General features: G+C 41.2%; 1 protein-coding gene across 1 annotated transcript in view; it reads left to right on the top strand.

The window, feature by feature from the left end:
- Positions 1-16,769, top strand: part of LOC126480731 (cytochrome b-c1 complex subunit Rieske, mitochondrial) — a 31,931-nt gene that overhangs the window by 1,113 nt on the left and 14,049 nt on the right. The window lies entirely within an intron of this gene.

Genomic DNA, 16,769 nt, shown 5'->3' with positions numbered 1-16,769 from the left:
TACAATGAGCAGTTGCACAAGGATTCTCTGATAATGTGTGATCTGCGTCTAAGTGACTACATATAGCTCAGAGTAAGTACTTATTGCCATCTCAGTCTTAGCAATATGGCTATCGTGAAATTACACATTCAAGATGCAGACAGACAAAAAGTCTCATATTACAAAGTGTAACTAAAATGATTAGAAGAACGACATGAAGTTAATGGGAATTTTCGAGTTTTAGATGGGAAGAAACAAAATGACATTCCCAATGTAAAATTCATTCCTACCCAAACAATAAATAATTCAGAACATCAGTAAGCCACAAAAATTGATGTTGGAAGTTTCATTTGGCCTATATATCTCATATGAAGACCACAATCAGTATAAAAGCTGGCATCAAAATTTTCACTGGGCTTCGTAGCTCAAACGAAGTCCATGATACGGTTTAATTTCATATGGTTCCAGATGTGTATTGAAACCTTCACTTCACGTACATAGCTAGAACAAACTCCACAATATAAAAAACCAAAACTGATATATTTTCAAAAATTTAACTTCTGTAAAATAGCCAGAGCAACCTCCATGATACGCACAAGTCTTAAATCGTTTTTAACTGCAGTTTGTAACATATCATGCAAATTTTTTTTTAAAAAAAGGTGTAAGGACAGTAATGTTGACAAATTGTGTACCAGGAAGAAATAACTTAACAGTGCAGAAAATTTCCACTGCTTGGCGGTTTGTATTGTTGAAAAATTAAAGCTGGAAAAACCACACACTAACCTGCTACAACATTTACTTACAGCTACTTTTTTCACAAGAATATTGCCCAAAAAAACTTCATGAACATAAAGCTGTAAGTTCGCATTTTGTAGATTTATTAGATGTATTAGTAATAATTGACAAAAGAATCAGGCAAAGCAAAAGGTATAGTCATTGTTGCTGGACAAAAACTTACTCTAGATGATGTGGGATGAAAGAGATGCTGTGCTAACTGAACCTCGAAGATAGTTCTGGTTTCGTAGCTTTGCTATGATGTCACCATCTGGGTTTGAAATTCTACGGACTATTATAGTGCCAACTGTTACAAAGGAAGACACATGATTTCAGAAAATGAATCTTTGTGAAGCAAAGACTTAACCCTTTTTTTCTCATTTCAAAGCAAGCTAAATCTCAAGTAGTTGCAGTTTATGAAGCTTCAGTCGAACAATTAAAGGAATATGTATAGGTAATTCAGTTATGTTAATAGCACTATATCATACATTTAAGATTTTTATACACAGATTTAAATTATTCCAAATAACCATTTTCAACAAACAGAACGTCTTCCCACCCCCGTGTCAGTGACCGTATCTACAATTGGAATCTGCCACATTTACTATTGACTCCTCTGTTAAGCACAGTTCCTCCTCTGCCTCAGAGAGAGAGAGATGGATGGATGTTATTTAAAAAAAAAAAAAGACAGCTTGTGAAATTTGCTGACAATGTGCTTCCCAAAGTTAACGATCAAACAAAGTTCTTTTTTGCAGCAGAGCATTCTGCAACATTTAATGGGTCCTGCCAGTTCTTCGGGACCTGTAGCCTCTAAAATATTTTGTATCTTCCTCTGGTAGAACTTGCTGAACCTGAAGTCAAATTAACTTGTTTCAGATCCTGGTGAATGAAGATAGTATGAAAAGGAAAGTGTGTTCAGCTAGGTAGTCCACTTCAACCATCATATGGGAGCAATTGATAGGAAGCATATTGTCCTACAGTGTCCTGTTCCTAGTGGTAGCAAATTTTGCAACTACAAGGTCACTTAGTGTTGTGCTGCTTGCTGTTTTTGCTGAGAATAACAACTTTTTATATGATAACGTTGGCTGTCAAGGAAGGATTTCTGATGGAAGTGTTTTTAAGAATTCCTCAGTGTGAACTTAATTATAAAACAAGCTGAACTTGCCATCTAATGAATGTTTATGTGGAGGGACAAACCTGCTGCTACCTGTATTCCTGGCAGATGATGCTTCCTGTTACAAGAAAGCTTCATGAAGTCATTTCTAGGAGAGCACAACCAATGTTCGAAAGAAAGAATTTTTAACTACAAATGTTTAGACCTCAGTGTAAACTAGTGTTGCAGTCTAGAAGGCACGAACTATACTATGACAATTGTTTTCCACAAGTTCTTAAGCAGAAATGTTAAGCAAAGGAGCTGTTATAGCCCAGGAGGAAATTTCAACTCTTATTGCCTACAGGCAGGTAAAGTCGTGTCAGGGACATGCAGATGAGATGCTGCTGCCTCATCTATTACTACACTCCCAAATTTACCATGGAGAATTTCAACCAGAGACAAAGACATAAAAAAATGGAAAATCCAGGATGGAATGTTACAATATTAAGAAAAGGATAGTTGCGACTCCCTGTATAGCGGAGATGCTGAGTTGCAATAGGCACAGCAAAAATACTTGTCAGCCAGCAAGCCCCGCCCCCCCCCCCCCCCCCCCCACACACACACACACACACACACACACACACACACACACACACACACACACACTCACACTAGCACATGATGGGAGAAGCAACAGGGTTGGTGTGAGGAGGAGGCTGTTGCAGGGAGGAGGAGGGATAGCAGGGTAGGGGTGGGGGATGGTAAAGTACTGCTAGTGGAAGTGTGCAGGGACAATGTGGCAGTTGGGATGTTAGACAAAGGGCAGGGGAAAGAATGGGGGGCGGGGGAGAGAAGTAAAAAGACTGGGTGCATTGGTGGAATAGAGGGCTGTGTAGTGCTGGAATGGGAACAGGGAATAGGCTAGATAGGTAAGGACAATGACTAAAGAAGTTTGAGGCCAGGAGAGCTAAGGGAATGTAGGATATGTTGCAGGCAGAGATCCCACCTGTGCAATTCAGAAAAGCTGGTCTTGGTGGGAAGCATCCAAATGGCACAGGTTGTGAAGCAGTAATTGAAATGAAGAACATGTTGGGCGGCATTCTCAGCAGCAAGGTGGTCCAGTAGTTTCTTGGCCACAGTTTCAGTGGCCACTCATACAGACTGACTGCTTATTGGTTGTCAAGCTTATTTAGAATGCAGAATGGTGGTTGCAGCTTAGCTTGTAGATAACATGACTAGTTTCACAGATAGCCCTGCCTTTGATTGGCTAGATGGTGATTGAGACCAGACTGGAGTAGGTGATGGTTGGAGGATGTATGGGACAGGTCTTGCATATAGCTAGGTCTATTACAGAAATATGAGCCATAAGGCAAGGGGTTGGGAGCATTGTGTAGGGAAGGACAAGGGTATTGTGAAGGTTGTTTGGTGGGCAGTGGCATACTACTTTGCGAGGGGTGGGAAGGGTAGTGGATAGGAGATTTCTCATTTCAGGGTACAACGAGAGGTTGTAGAAACCCTGGCAGAGCCTGTAATTCAGTTGTTTCAGCCCTGGGTGGTACTGAGTCACAAGGGGAATGCTCCTCTGTGGCCAGACATGGGGTGGGATTTTGGGAGGTAGTGGGTGACTGGAAGGATAAGAGATGTGTTTTCGTACAAGGTTGGGAGGGCAAATGAAGGCCTCAGTGAGATGCTTGGTACCTTCCAAGAGGGACAGCTCGTCACTGCAGGTGTGATGTACACAAGTGGCTAGACTGTATGGATGGGACTTCTTGGTCTGCACTAGGTGGAAGCTGTTGAAGTGGAGATATTGCTGGTGGTTGACATGCTTTATATGGACTGAGGTATTGATGTGACCATCTTTGAGGTGGAGGTCAACATCAAGGAAAGTGGCTTGTTGGTTTGAGTAGGACCAGGTCAAGGTCAAATTAATGGGGGAGAAGTTATTGAGTTTGTGGAGGAATGTGAGTAGGGTGTTCTCACCCTTGATCCGGATCACTAAGATGTTGTCAAGAATCTGAACGAGTTGAGGGGCTTGGGATTCGGGTGTTTAGAAAGGATTCCTTTAGATGGCCCATGAATAAGTTGGCATAGGATGATGCCATATGGGTGCCCATAGCTGCACACAAGATGTGTTTGCAAGTAATGCCTTCAAAGGAGATAATATTGTTGGTGAGGGTGTAGTTGATCATGGCGACAAGGAAAGAGGTTGTGCATTTGGAATCTGTCAGGCATTGGGAAAGACAGTGTTCAATAGTAATGAGCAGGACACCGTGTGGTAAAGGAACTGGAACTGTAGTGTCTCTGGAGGAAACAGTTGTCTTTTGTATAGGAGGGTGGATTGCAGATAACAGGCTGGAGGTGTTGGTCAACAAGAGCAGAAAGTCACTGTGGGAACCCAGTAAAGGACCTTATTGAGGCATCTGGTTGGTTGGGTTTATGAACTTCAGGAAGATTAGATTATTACTTGTTCCATAGATCATGAATAAGACACTTCATAATGATGTGGAACGTGTAATAATAATAATAATAACAGGTGTCTATACAAGATATTACATTACACAAAATATTACATGACAATTTTTTTAGGAGTTGCCATTCAGAAATTCTTTTAATTTCCTTTTAAATGCTGTATGGCTATCTGTCAGACTTTTGATGCTATTAGGTAAGTGACCAAAGACTTTTGTGGCAGCATAATTTTTACCCTCTTCTGAGCCAAAGTTAGATTTAACCTTGAGAAGTCTAATCTAGGAAGCATGTAGAAGGTAAGGGTTCAGGGAGTGGTAGGGGTGAGGAGAGATTAGACTCCAGGGAGAGGTTCTGGGATAGGCATAAGAATTTGAGGAGAGACAGAAGTTCCTACTGGATTTTTGGAATGGGGTCACTGTGGCAGGGTTTGTGGGTGGATGCATCTGACAGGTGGCAGAGTCCTTCTGCCAGGTAATCCTTGCAGTTCAAAATAGCACTGGTGGAGCCTTTGTAAGCAGGTAGGATTATAAGGCCGAGATCAGTTTTTAGATGCTGGGTTGCGGTTCTTTCTGTAGATGTAAAGTTAATTTGCATGTTAAGGTGTTTGGGGAATGATGCTGAGGAAAGATTTGAGGTTAAGAAATTCTGCTAAGTTATCAGGGGTGATTTGGGAGCAGTGGGGGTATCACAGTTGTATGGAGAAGTGGACTGAGTCAGGTGGGGTTCAGTATTGGTCTTTGGTTGACTCTGATTGGTAGGGTTGATGGCAGAAAAGTGTTTCCACTGTAGGGACTGGGAGAAGGAGAGGAGGTCTTTAACAAGTCCTTTATGATTGAATTTGAGTCGGGCAAAAGGTGAGGCCTTTGGAAAGGACTATTTCTGTGGGACTAAGGCTTTTGGAGGGAAAGGTCATTACTGTGTTTCAGGTCTGTTTTAGTTCTGGATTCTGGGAGGGAGTTTTTGAGGGTAGGGTATATTTAGTAGGTTTGTGAGACAGGGTTTGTCAGCTATGAGGGGATGTGGGTGGTTTTGCAGGTTATTGTAGAGGTGTACAGTGGTACTCCGAGGCGGGAGTAGGAAGTGAGCAGGCTGGAGAGTTTTTTGAGGCGTTATTGTGCATGTTGCTCTAGTTCATGGATGACGAGTTCAGTGTGTGTGTTTGGGATCCAGAACTTGGTTGCATAGCAGAATAATTTTATGGTTGGAGAGAAGTTATTGCAAGGAGGTATGAGTGTGATTGATGTGGTTTTGCAGGATTATGTTGGTGAGAGGTAAGGATTGGTGGAATTGGAACAAATGGAGGTTATTGTGGAAGGAAGGGTGGCAGAAATTTGAGATGAATTTGCAGAGTGCTTTTTAAACACACAAGGATTTGTACTGCGATAAAATAATTAATAATATTGTTGTACAGTGCAGAATACAAATAAACATAAACAAGCATAACCTTGTTTATCTCTTTTTTATTGTCTGTTCTTTGTTTGGTTCCTGAATAATCATCCAAAACCTGTAAATAATGGAAACCAAATCACTTTGATGTAAACAAAGATTCTGTACCACTGCCAGATTTCTTGTTCTCCAATTTTATTTTTCTCATGTCTGTTCGGAGCTAAAAGAGATCTTGGCTTCCTGTCCACATCACTGCTGCTGATAGTAAGCAACAGTGGTTTTCCGTAGAGAGCCCTGCCCCACTTTTGTATTTTTATAACTGGCGCAACATACATTCTATTCGCATGTAAGAAGTTGTACAGTTCATTTTCAAAATGTGATACAATGTGCAGTGCAACATACGACAACTCGCAGCACTATACAAAGTAGGGCAGAGCTTAAACAAACACTAGTTCTGTGTAGCCAATGAGAAACATTGTTACCTTTGATCTATACTGACACAAACGTGGAACACTTTTTATTTGTGATGTGTTGCAAATTCCAGAATTAGTGACAGAATTCAAAACAAGAACAGCTGCCAACATGAGTGACAAAAAAGTAGATATTCTTGGAGTAGTGAAGCAGCTTAAATCACTTAACAAAAGCAAGTCTTCCAGTCCAGACTGTACACCAGTTAGGTTTCTTCCAGAGTGCACTGATACAATACCTCCTTACAAACAATCATATACAACTGCTGGTTACCAAAGATCTGTACCCAAAGATGGGAAAGTTGCGCAGGTCACATCAATATATAAGAAAGGCTGTAGGAGTAATCCACTAAGTTACAGGCTCATATCGTTAATGTTAATATGCAGTGGGATTTTGGAACATACACTCCTGGAAATTGAAATAAGAACACCGTGAATTCATTGTCCCAGGAAGGGGAAACTTTATTGACACATTCCTGGGGTCAGATACATCACATGATCACACTGACAGAACCACAGGCACATAGACACAGGCAACAGAGCATGCACAATGTCGGCACTAGTACAGTGTATATCCACCTTTCGCAGCAATGCAGGCTGCTATTCTCCCATGGAGACGATCGTAGAGATGCTGGATGTAGTCCTGTGGAACGGCTTCCCATGCCATTTCCACCTGGCGCCTCAGTTGGACCAGCGTTCGTGCTGGACGTGCAGACCGCGTGAGACGACGCTTCATCCAGTCCCAAACATGCTCAATGGGGGACAGATCCGGAGATCTTGCTGGCCAGTGTAGTTGACTTACACCTTCTGGAGCACGTTGGGTGGCACGGGATACATGCGGATGTGCATTGTCCTGTTGGAACAGCAAAATCCCTTGCCGGTCTAGGAATGGTAGAACGATGGGTTCGATGACGGTTTGGATGTACCGTGCACTATTCAGTGTCCCCTCGACGATCACCAGTGGTGTACGGCCAGTGTAGGAGATCGCTCCCCACACCATGATGCCGGGTGTTGGCCCTGTGTGCCTCGGTCGTATGCAGTCCTGATTGTGGCGCTCACCTGCACGGCGCCAAACACGCATACGACCATCATTGGCACCAAGGCAGAAGCGACTCTCATCGCTGAAGACGACACGTCTCCATTCGTCCCTCCATTCACGCCTGTCGCGACACCACTGGAGGCGGGCTGCACGATGTTGGGGCGTGAGCGGAAGACGGCCTAACGGCGTGCGGGACCGTAGCCCAGCTTCATGGAGACTGTTGCGAATGGTCCTCGCCGATACCCCAGGAGCAACAGTGTCCCTAATTTGCTGGAAGTGGCGGTGCGGTCCCCTACGGCACTGCGTAGGATCCTACGGTCTTGGCGTGCGTCGCTGCGGTCCGGTCTCAGGTCGACGGGCACGTGCACCTTCCGCCGACCACTGGCGACAACATCGATGTACTGTGGAGACCTCACGCCCCACGTGTTGAGCAATTCGGCGGTACGTCCACCTGGCCTCCTGCATGCCCACTATACGCCCTCGCTCAAAGTCCGTCAACTGCACATACGGTTCACGTCGACGCTGTCGCGGCATGCTACCAGTGTCAAAGACTGCGATGGAGCTCCGTATGCCACGGCAAACTGGCTGACACTGACGGCGGCGGTGCACAAATGCTGCGCAGCTAGCGCCATTCGACGGCCAACACCGCGGTTCCTGGTGTGGCCGCTGTGCCGTGCGTGTGATCATTGCTTGTACAGCCCTCTCGCAGTGTCCGGAGCAAGTATGGTGGGTCTGACACACCGGTGTCAATGTTTTCTTTTTTCCATTTCCAGGAGTGTATATTGTGTTCGAACATTGTGAATTAACTCGAGGAGAAAGTTGCTACTCACTATACAGTGAACATGCTGAGTTGCGAAAGGCACAACAAAAAGATTCACATGATTATAGCTTTCGGCCATTTAAGGCCTTTGTCAGCAGTACACACACACACACACACACACACACACACACACCTGCAGTCTCAGGCAACTGAAATCACACTGCCAAGTGTCCTTTTGTTGTGCCTGTCTGTGACTCAGCATCTCCGCTGTATCGTGAGTGGCAACTTTCCTTCTCATAATATTGTTACATTCCATCCTGGATTTTCCATTGTTTTATCTTTACTTACATGAAGTGTTAGTGCTATTGGCAAGGGATTTCAAATTGATTCCATATTTCTATATTTCCAGAAGGCTTTTGACACTGCACCACACAAGTGGCTTGTAGTGAAATTGCTTGCTTATGGAATACCATCTCAGATATGTGACTGGATTCATGAGTTCCTGTCAGAGATGTCACAGTTCATCATAATTGATGGAAAGTGTTAAACACTTTCTTGCATTCCCCAAGCTATAGCATTGTAGGCCCTTTGCTGTAACTTGTGTATGTAAATGAGTTAGGAGACAATTTGAGCAACCGTCTTAGGTTGTTTGCAGATGGTGTCATTTATTGACTAGTAGAGTCGTCAGAAGATCAAAACAAATTGCAAAATGATTTACAAGAATATTTCTATGGTGCAAAAATTTAACAATTGAACCTAAATAACAAAAAGTGTGAGGTCGTCCACATGAGTGCTAAAACGAATCTGTTAAACTTTGGTTACATGATAAATCCGTCATATCTAAAGGTCATAAATTCAACTAAATACCCAGAATTACAATTGTGAAACACTTAAATTGGAAGGAACACACACAAAATTTTGTGAGGAAGACTAAGCAAAGACAGTGTTTCATTGGCAGGACACTTAAGAAGTGTAAGAGATCTGCTAATGAGACTGCCTGCAGTATGCTTATCCATCTTCTTTTAGAATACTGCTGCACAGTGGGATCCTTACCAGTTAGGATTGACAGAGTACATCGAGAAAGTTCACAGGAGGACAGCACGTGAAGTAGGAGAGGGAGTATCGCTGAAATGGTACAGGGTTAGGTGCGGACATTATTAAAACAAAGTGCTTTTGCTGTGGCGAAATCTTCTCATAAAATTTCAATCACCAACTTTTTCCTCCTAATGCGAAACTACTTTGTTTTTTTCATGCTGACCTACATAGGGAGAAACGATCATGATAATAAAATTGGGAAATCAGAGCTTGCATGGAAAGATATAGGTGTTTGTTTTTTCCACGTGCTGTATGAGATTGGAATAATGGAGAATTATCATTAAGGTTGTTCAACGAATCTTCTGTCAAGCACTTACATGTGATTTGCAGAGTATCTATGTAGATAGAGATGTTGCAAAACCTGTTTCAAAGTCAGTGTAAACAACCTTTAGGTACACAAAGCTAATTGGTATTTTGTGGGATTCACACAGTGCATCTTTCAGAGATGTTTTTAAGCAATTTTGAATATTGACCACATTTTCATATTATTGAATCACAGTAGGAATTAGCTGCTCAGATTCGTAATCCTGAGAGAAAGGATCTACAATATGCACTAGTGGGGCTGACTTCACCACAGAAAGAAGTGAAACCCACAGTTATAAAATTCTTTGATAACCTACCCGTAGAAATAAAATGTATACCAGCAGCAGTAGTGTCCAGATTACAATTAAGGTTTTTGTTCCTTAATAAGTCTGAATTATAGTGGAGGGACATGACAGAGCAGAGCTGTGCATCGTGCAGCTGCTGCAATGCTGCTTCATGTCTAGTTATAGTGGGGCATGAGCCCAGTAGCAAGTAGGCTCACTTCACTGCTTCATCAGCAAAAGCACAAGCTGGCCGATCTGCAGTCTTCCTCCAACAATTTTAAAGAAACTACTAGGTAAAAAAAAATTCTCATGCATCTTAAGGATTTATTAGACAGTTTCGTGAAGAGCTGTTTATTGTTTCATTAATCATTGTGATATTTCGAAATTTAGTAGCCTACTGTGAGAAAGCTGAATAGTTTGCATTGACACATAGATGTTGCTATGAATTTGCATTTGGTGCTTGTTAAGTCACATGTTGCTGCATACCAAATGTTGTTGACATATTGAAATATTGTTTGATCTTGGAATGGCATCTATAACTTACTCCATTCTTGAGGAAATTGATCATATATGATGCATCCATAAAGCAAGAATCAAATATTCGTAACACCTGTGAACCTCGTAAACAGTATGAATTAACAAAACAAGATTTGGGCAAATAATAGTGCTCAAAGATGGGAGTATGTTGCCATTTGGTTGCTGTACAAAACTCTCTTATCTTACGTGATGTACAAATAAGTACAGCTTTCTTTTATTTAACTTTTTTTCCAACAGAATAATGTGTCTTCTTAAAGGTCATCAACAGTTAATGAAACAAGAATTGTTAAAAGTTCCTGGAGACCAGAAGTAGTTTTTTGAGACATAGCTCTATATTCACAATAGGATTCGCAACCATTATAAGAAATGTGGAGTCAACTACCAAAGTGTTGTGGGATTGCCTTCAGCCACTCCACATGGAGTGTGTGTTCTGCAGATGAGCTTCTAAATACTATAAAATATTTATAGAACTTACAGAAACATTCAAATGAATTGGTGATGTTCATAGAAACCGCATTCGTCTAAAAGTACAGAAAATTCTGGTATGATGTCTTATGGTTATAGGCATTTTCATTCAATTGTACTACAAGCGGTTACAAATAGTCATGGGGAAAGTCGTCATAATCTACAGGGTTATTACAAATGATTGAAGCGATTTCACAGCTCTACAATAACTTTATTATTTGAGATATTTTCACAATGCTTTGCACACACATACAAAAACTCAAATAGTTTTTTTAGACATTCACAAATGTTCAATATGTGCCCCTTAAGTGATTCGGCAGACATCAAGCCGATAATCAAGTTCCTCCCACACTCGGCGCAGCATGTCCCCATCAATGAGTTCGAAAGCATCGTTGATGAGAGCTCGCAGTTCTGGCACGTTTCTTGGTAGAGGAGGTTTAAACACTGAATCTTTCACATAACCCCACAGAAAGAAATCGCATGGGGTTAAGTCGGGAGAGCGTGGAGGCCATGACATGAATTGCTGATCATGATCTCCACTACGACCGATCCATCGGTTTTCCAATCTCCTGTTTAAGAAATGCCGAACACCATCCTGTTGAAAGATGAAGTCGGCGCTGTCGGTCTCCAGTTGTGGCATGAGCCAATTTTCCAGCATGTCCAGATACACGTGTCCTGTAAAGTTTTTTTCGCAGAAGAAAAAGGGGCCGTAAACTTTAAACCGTGAGATTGCACAAATCATGTTAACTTTTGGTGAATTGCGAATTTGCTGCATGAATGCGTGAGGATTCTCTACCGCCCAGATTCGCACATTGTGTCTGTTCACTTCACCATTAAGAAAAAATGTTGCTTCACCACTGAAAACAAGTTTCGCACTGAACGCATCCTCTTCCATGAGCTGTTGCAACCGCGCCGAAAATTCAAAGCGTTTTACTTTGTCATTGGGTGTCAGGGCTTGTAGCAATTGTAAATGGTCAACTTCCGCGGGCTACGCGTGAAACTTGCCCGCATGCGTTCAACCGTTTCTTCGCTCACTGCAGGCCGACACGTTGATTTCCCCATACAGAGGCATCCAGAAGCTTTAAACTGTGCATACCATCGCCGAATGGAGTTAGCAGTTGGTGGATCTTTGTTGCTCTTCGTCCTGAAGTGTCGTTGCACTGTTATGACTGACTGATGTGAGTGCATTTCAAGCACGACATACGCTTTCTCGGCTCCTGTCACCATTTTGTCTCACTGCGCTCTCGAGTGCTCTGGCGGCAGAAACCTGAAGTGCGGCTTCAGCCGAACAAAACTTTATGAGTTTTTCTACGTATCTGTAGTGTGTCGTGACCATATGTCAATGAATGGAGCTACAGTGAATTTATGAAATCGCTTGAATCATTTGTAATAGCCCTGTATGTTGAAGAATATAGGAAGGAAAGTGATTGCGGTAGATTTAATTATTCTAGTGTATTTTGCTTGATGCAAGAAGGGGTGCTTAATATATCAGCAGACTCTCCATTACCAAAGATATCAGTTATATTGCCTTTTGTGTTCATTGAAGATGAGGCATAGCCATTGTTGAGGCATTTTGTCAAATCTTGCAGTCGGCAGATTTTAAATCGGGGAAAAAATATTTCAACAAACGCTTTTCCAGACCATGGCAATTGATGTGTTTTTTGAATAATGAGCAGTAAGTGTAGCATATTTTTTAAGCTAACAGAAACTTCACCCAAATTTGCTGCTGATATTGTGAAATGTACATGTTCTCCCCAACAGTGGCATTGTCGTAGAAGGATCCCCGAGTTTCAGTGAGCGACATATGGTATAAACTGGGTGTTCTGTGCAGGGCACTTATCATAAAGGATGAAACTATTAAGAGAGGTTCAAATGAAGCTATTAACTGAGACTTTGAAAAACTTTTTCTCACATGGTAAAAGATGGTTTTTGTGTAGTTATCAGCTGTGCTACTTTAATTTTGTTACCCTCTTGTTTTAAGACAATGAAAGATATCAGAGATTAAGGAAATGTATTCTGCACATTTTAAAAAGATATTTCTGCCATTCGACAGTACACAAAGTCTTTATTTCACGATCTACATTTCGGCCTTAGGCCATTTTCAGGTGTCACAGTGTCAAAAATCATCATCAGTTTTGTGTTGTTCAAAATGCATATCATGTTACATGTATAAACCAGTCGTATTGTAAGTCAGTATGATAAAATGTCTGTGACACCCAAAAAGGCTGGAAACTTCTATGTCTGCCAAATATAGTGAAGCTGTGATGTAAATTAGACATTTCCTAAAAGTGGGTATACACTTCGTTTCATTTGAATTGATGTTTGCGTATAATGAAATGAAGCTTACACCCATGCTTTGAATGTAATGTACATCACAGCTTCACTACACTTGTCGGTTATGCAAGTTTCCAGCCTTTTTATGTAACACAGGTATGTTCACACACTAATATAACCTGATACGTATTTTTCAACCATAACTTGTGTTTCACACAAGTCAGATGATTTTTTATGTTGTGACACTTGAAAATGGCCTAAGGTCATAATCTAGATACTGAAATGAGTGCATTGTGTTCTGGTCTTCAGCCCAGAGACTGGCTTGACTTCAGCTCTCCGTGCTACTCTATCCTGTGCAAGCGTTGTCATCTCCGAGTAACTGCTGCAATGTACATCCTTCTGAATCTGCTTAATGTAAGCATCTCTTTGTCACCCTCTACGGTATTTCCTCTCCACACTTCCCTCCAGTACTAAATAGGTGATCCTTAGATGCCTCAGAATGTATCCCACTAACGGATTCCTTCTTCGAGTCAAGTTGTGCCACAAACTCCTCTTCTCCCCAATTCTATTCAGTACCACCTCATTAGTTACGTGATGTATCCATCTAACCTTCAGAATAGTTTTGTAGCACCACATTTCGAAAGCTTCTATTCTTTTCTTGTCTACACTATTTATTGTCCATGCCTCACTTCCGTACAGGACTACACTCCATACAAATACTTTCAGAAAAGGCTTCCTGACACTTACATCTACACTCGATATTAACAAATTTATCTTCTTCTTAAACGCTTTCCTTGCCATTGCCAGTCTACATTTTATATCCTCTCTACTTTGACCATCATCAGTTATTTTGCTCCCCAAATAGCAAAACTCATCTACTACTTTGTCTCATTTCCTAATCTAATTCCCACATTACCATCCGATTTAAATACGACTACATTTCATTATCCTCGTTTTGCTTTTGTTGATATTCATCTTATACCCTCCTTTCAAGATGCTGTCCATTCCATTCAACTGCTTTTCCAGGTCCTTTGCTGTCTCTGACAGAATTACAATTCCATCGGCAAACCTCAAAGTTTTTATTTCTTTCCTTGGATTTTAATTCCTACTCCAAATTTTTCTTTTGTTTCCTTTGCTTCTTGCTCATTATACAGATTGAATAACATCAGGGATAGGCTACAACCCTGTCTCACTCCCTCCCCAACCACTGCTTCCCTTTCATCCCCCTCAACTCTTATAACCGCCATCAGCTTTCTGTACAACCTAACCTAACCTAACCTAACCTAACCGAACCGTAAATATTCTTACGCTCCCTGCATTTCACCCCTGCCACCTTCAGAATTTTAAAGAGAGTATTCCAGTCAACATTGTCAACTTTCTCTAAGTCTACAAATGCTAAAATTGTAGGTTTGCCTTTCCTTAATCTATCTTCTAAGATAAGTCGTAGGGGCAGTATTGCCTCACATGTTCCAACATTTCTAAGTGATCCGAACTGCTCTTCCCTGAAGTCATCTTCTACCAGTTTCTCCATTTGTGTATAAAGAATTCGTGTTAGTATTTTGCAACTGTGACTTGTTAAATTGATAGTTCGGTAATTTTAACACATGTCAACACCTGCTTTTTTTTTTGATTGGAATTATGATATTCTTCTTGAAGTCTTGAGGATATTTTGCGTGTCTCGTACATCTTGATCACCAGATGGTAGGGTTTTGTCGTGGCTGGTTCTCCCAAGGCCGTCAGTAGTTCTAATGGAATGTTGTCTACTCCCGGGGCCTTGTTTCTGCTTAGTTTTTTCAGTGCTCTGTCAGTCTTCACACAGTATCATATCTCCCATTTCATCTTCATCTACATCCTCTTCCATTTCCATAATATTGTCCTCAAGTACATCGCCCTTGTATAGACCCTCTATATACTCCTTCCACCTTTCTGCTTTCCCTTCTTTGCTTAGAACTGTTTCCATCTGATCTCTTGATATTCATACAAGTGGTTCTCTTTTCTCCAAAGGTTTCATTAATTTTCCTGTAGGCAGTATCTATCTTATCCCTAGTGATATATGCCTCTACATCGTTACATTTGTCCTCTAGCCATGCCTTCTTAGCCATTTTGCACTTCCTCATTTTAGAGGTGTTTGCACTCCTTTTTGACTATTTCACCTACTGCATTTTTATATTTTCTCTTACCATCAATTAAATTCAAGATCTCTTCTGTTACCCAAGGGTTTCTACTAGCCCACATCTTTTTACCTACTTGATCCTCTGCTGCCTTCACTACTTCATCCCTCAAAGCTACCTATTTTTCTTCTACTGTATTTCTTTCCCCCATTCCTGCCATTTGTTCCCTTATGCTCTCCCTGAAACTCTGTCCAACCTCTGGTTTAGTCAGTTTATCCAGGTCCCATCTCCTTAAATTGCCACCTTTTTGTAGTTTCTTCAGGTTTAATCTACAGTTCATAGCCAATAGATTGTGGTCAGAGTCTACATCTGCCCCTGGAAATGTCTTACACTTTAAAACCTGGTTCCTAAATCTCTGTCTTCCCATTATATAATCTCTCTGATACCTTTTAGTATATCTAGGGTTCTTCCAGGTATACATCCTTCTTTCATGACTCTTAAACCAAGTGTTAGCTATGATTACGTTATGCTCTGTGCAATGAATGCAGTATATACAGTCAAAAGGCATAAATATCTTTCCAAAAATTTTACGTGACTATGGCTTCAGAAAAAAACATCTCTTCTGTACTTGTTTGTACATCTGTTGCTGCCTGATCAGATAACTTGTCTAAAATCAATTGTGATCTTAGTTGTTTCACTGGTCCCATAAAGGGCACTGTGTAAAAACAACTGTACCAAGGCTTCCGCTGGTGCTATTTTCCCAGTAGTACAATGATAGCAAGACAAATTCCAGAAATATTGACTCTGCTACCCACAGCAACAGCCAAATGCTGCTGGTGTTGTCCAAACACACCCGGAGTCACTTGAATGTTCTACTCGCAGCTCTGTGAAACAAACACATTGGATTCCCTCAGCACCGCTCTGCGCTGCTCTGCTGATTTGCCTTGCTTGCTGCACCGCTATGACCATGTGCACTGACTGTAGTGTAACGACGTAAGTTTCTTATAAATGATTTTCTTTCGACATATGACCATGTGCAGACTTCGTCACTTACGTTAGTTACAACCCACTTCAAAATTATTTATATTCTTTTTAAATTGTCTCAGAATGGTTCTTGAACGAAACTGTAAAACATCATTTGAGTCGTATGCACAGAATTAAGTCACTCGGGCCAACTGGTTTGCGTAAACTTTTTCAATTTTAGATGTCGTTTGTTTCTCCTCAGAAATTATATTGATACACGTTATCTGATTTAATCGATAATAGAACCACATTGAATAAACTTTTTGAGATTCAAAGTCGCGATGAACGCTGTCAAAATCCAATAATCTTGTCAAATATATTATTAATTCATTCACATAATTCTTCATAAATAAATCCTCGGAACACGTATTTCAACTTTAGTAGCATCCACTAGTTTATCATCTTCCTACATACAGACGTGAACCTGAGCCTTGACAAGACAAAACTAACATTTTCAATTAGATTAAACTTCCTATGATATCATTGTTGTACAAAACATTACAAATTCTCAATTATTTAATTTTTAGAAGCACGACGCAACAACTCGGTTTCAGGGTCTTCTGTTGCTCTTTGGCTGTCGACCCGCGACGTATAGTGGCCAGCAATTTTCTCTCCGGTCCCAGCAACGAAGATGCTGTCTCCGTTCGTTGCACCACCCTCTTTGTACATGAAACATAAAAAAAATACAAAAACTTTAGACACTTCACAACCAT

This window comes from Schistocerca serialis, chromosome 5 (genome assembly GCF_023864345.2).
Source record: "Schistocerca serialis cubense isolate TAMUIC-IGC-003099 chromosome 5, iqSchSeri2.2, whole genome shotgun sequence".
Lineage (NCBI taxonomy): Eukaryota > Metazoa > Arthropoda > Insecta > Orthoptera > Acrididae > Schistocerca > Schistocerca serialis.
This window is presented reverse-complemented; position numbering and strand designations above follow the sequence as displayed.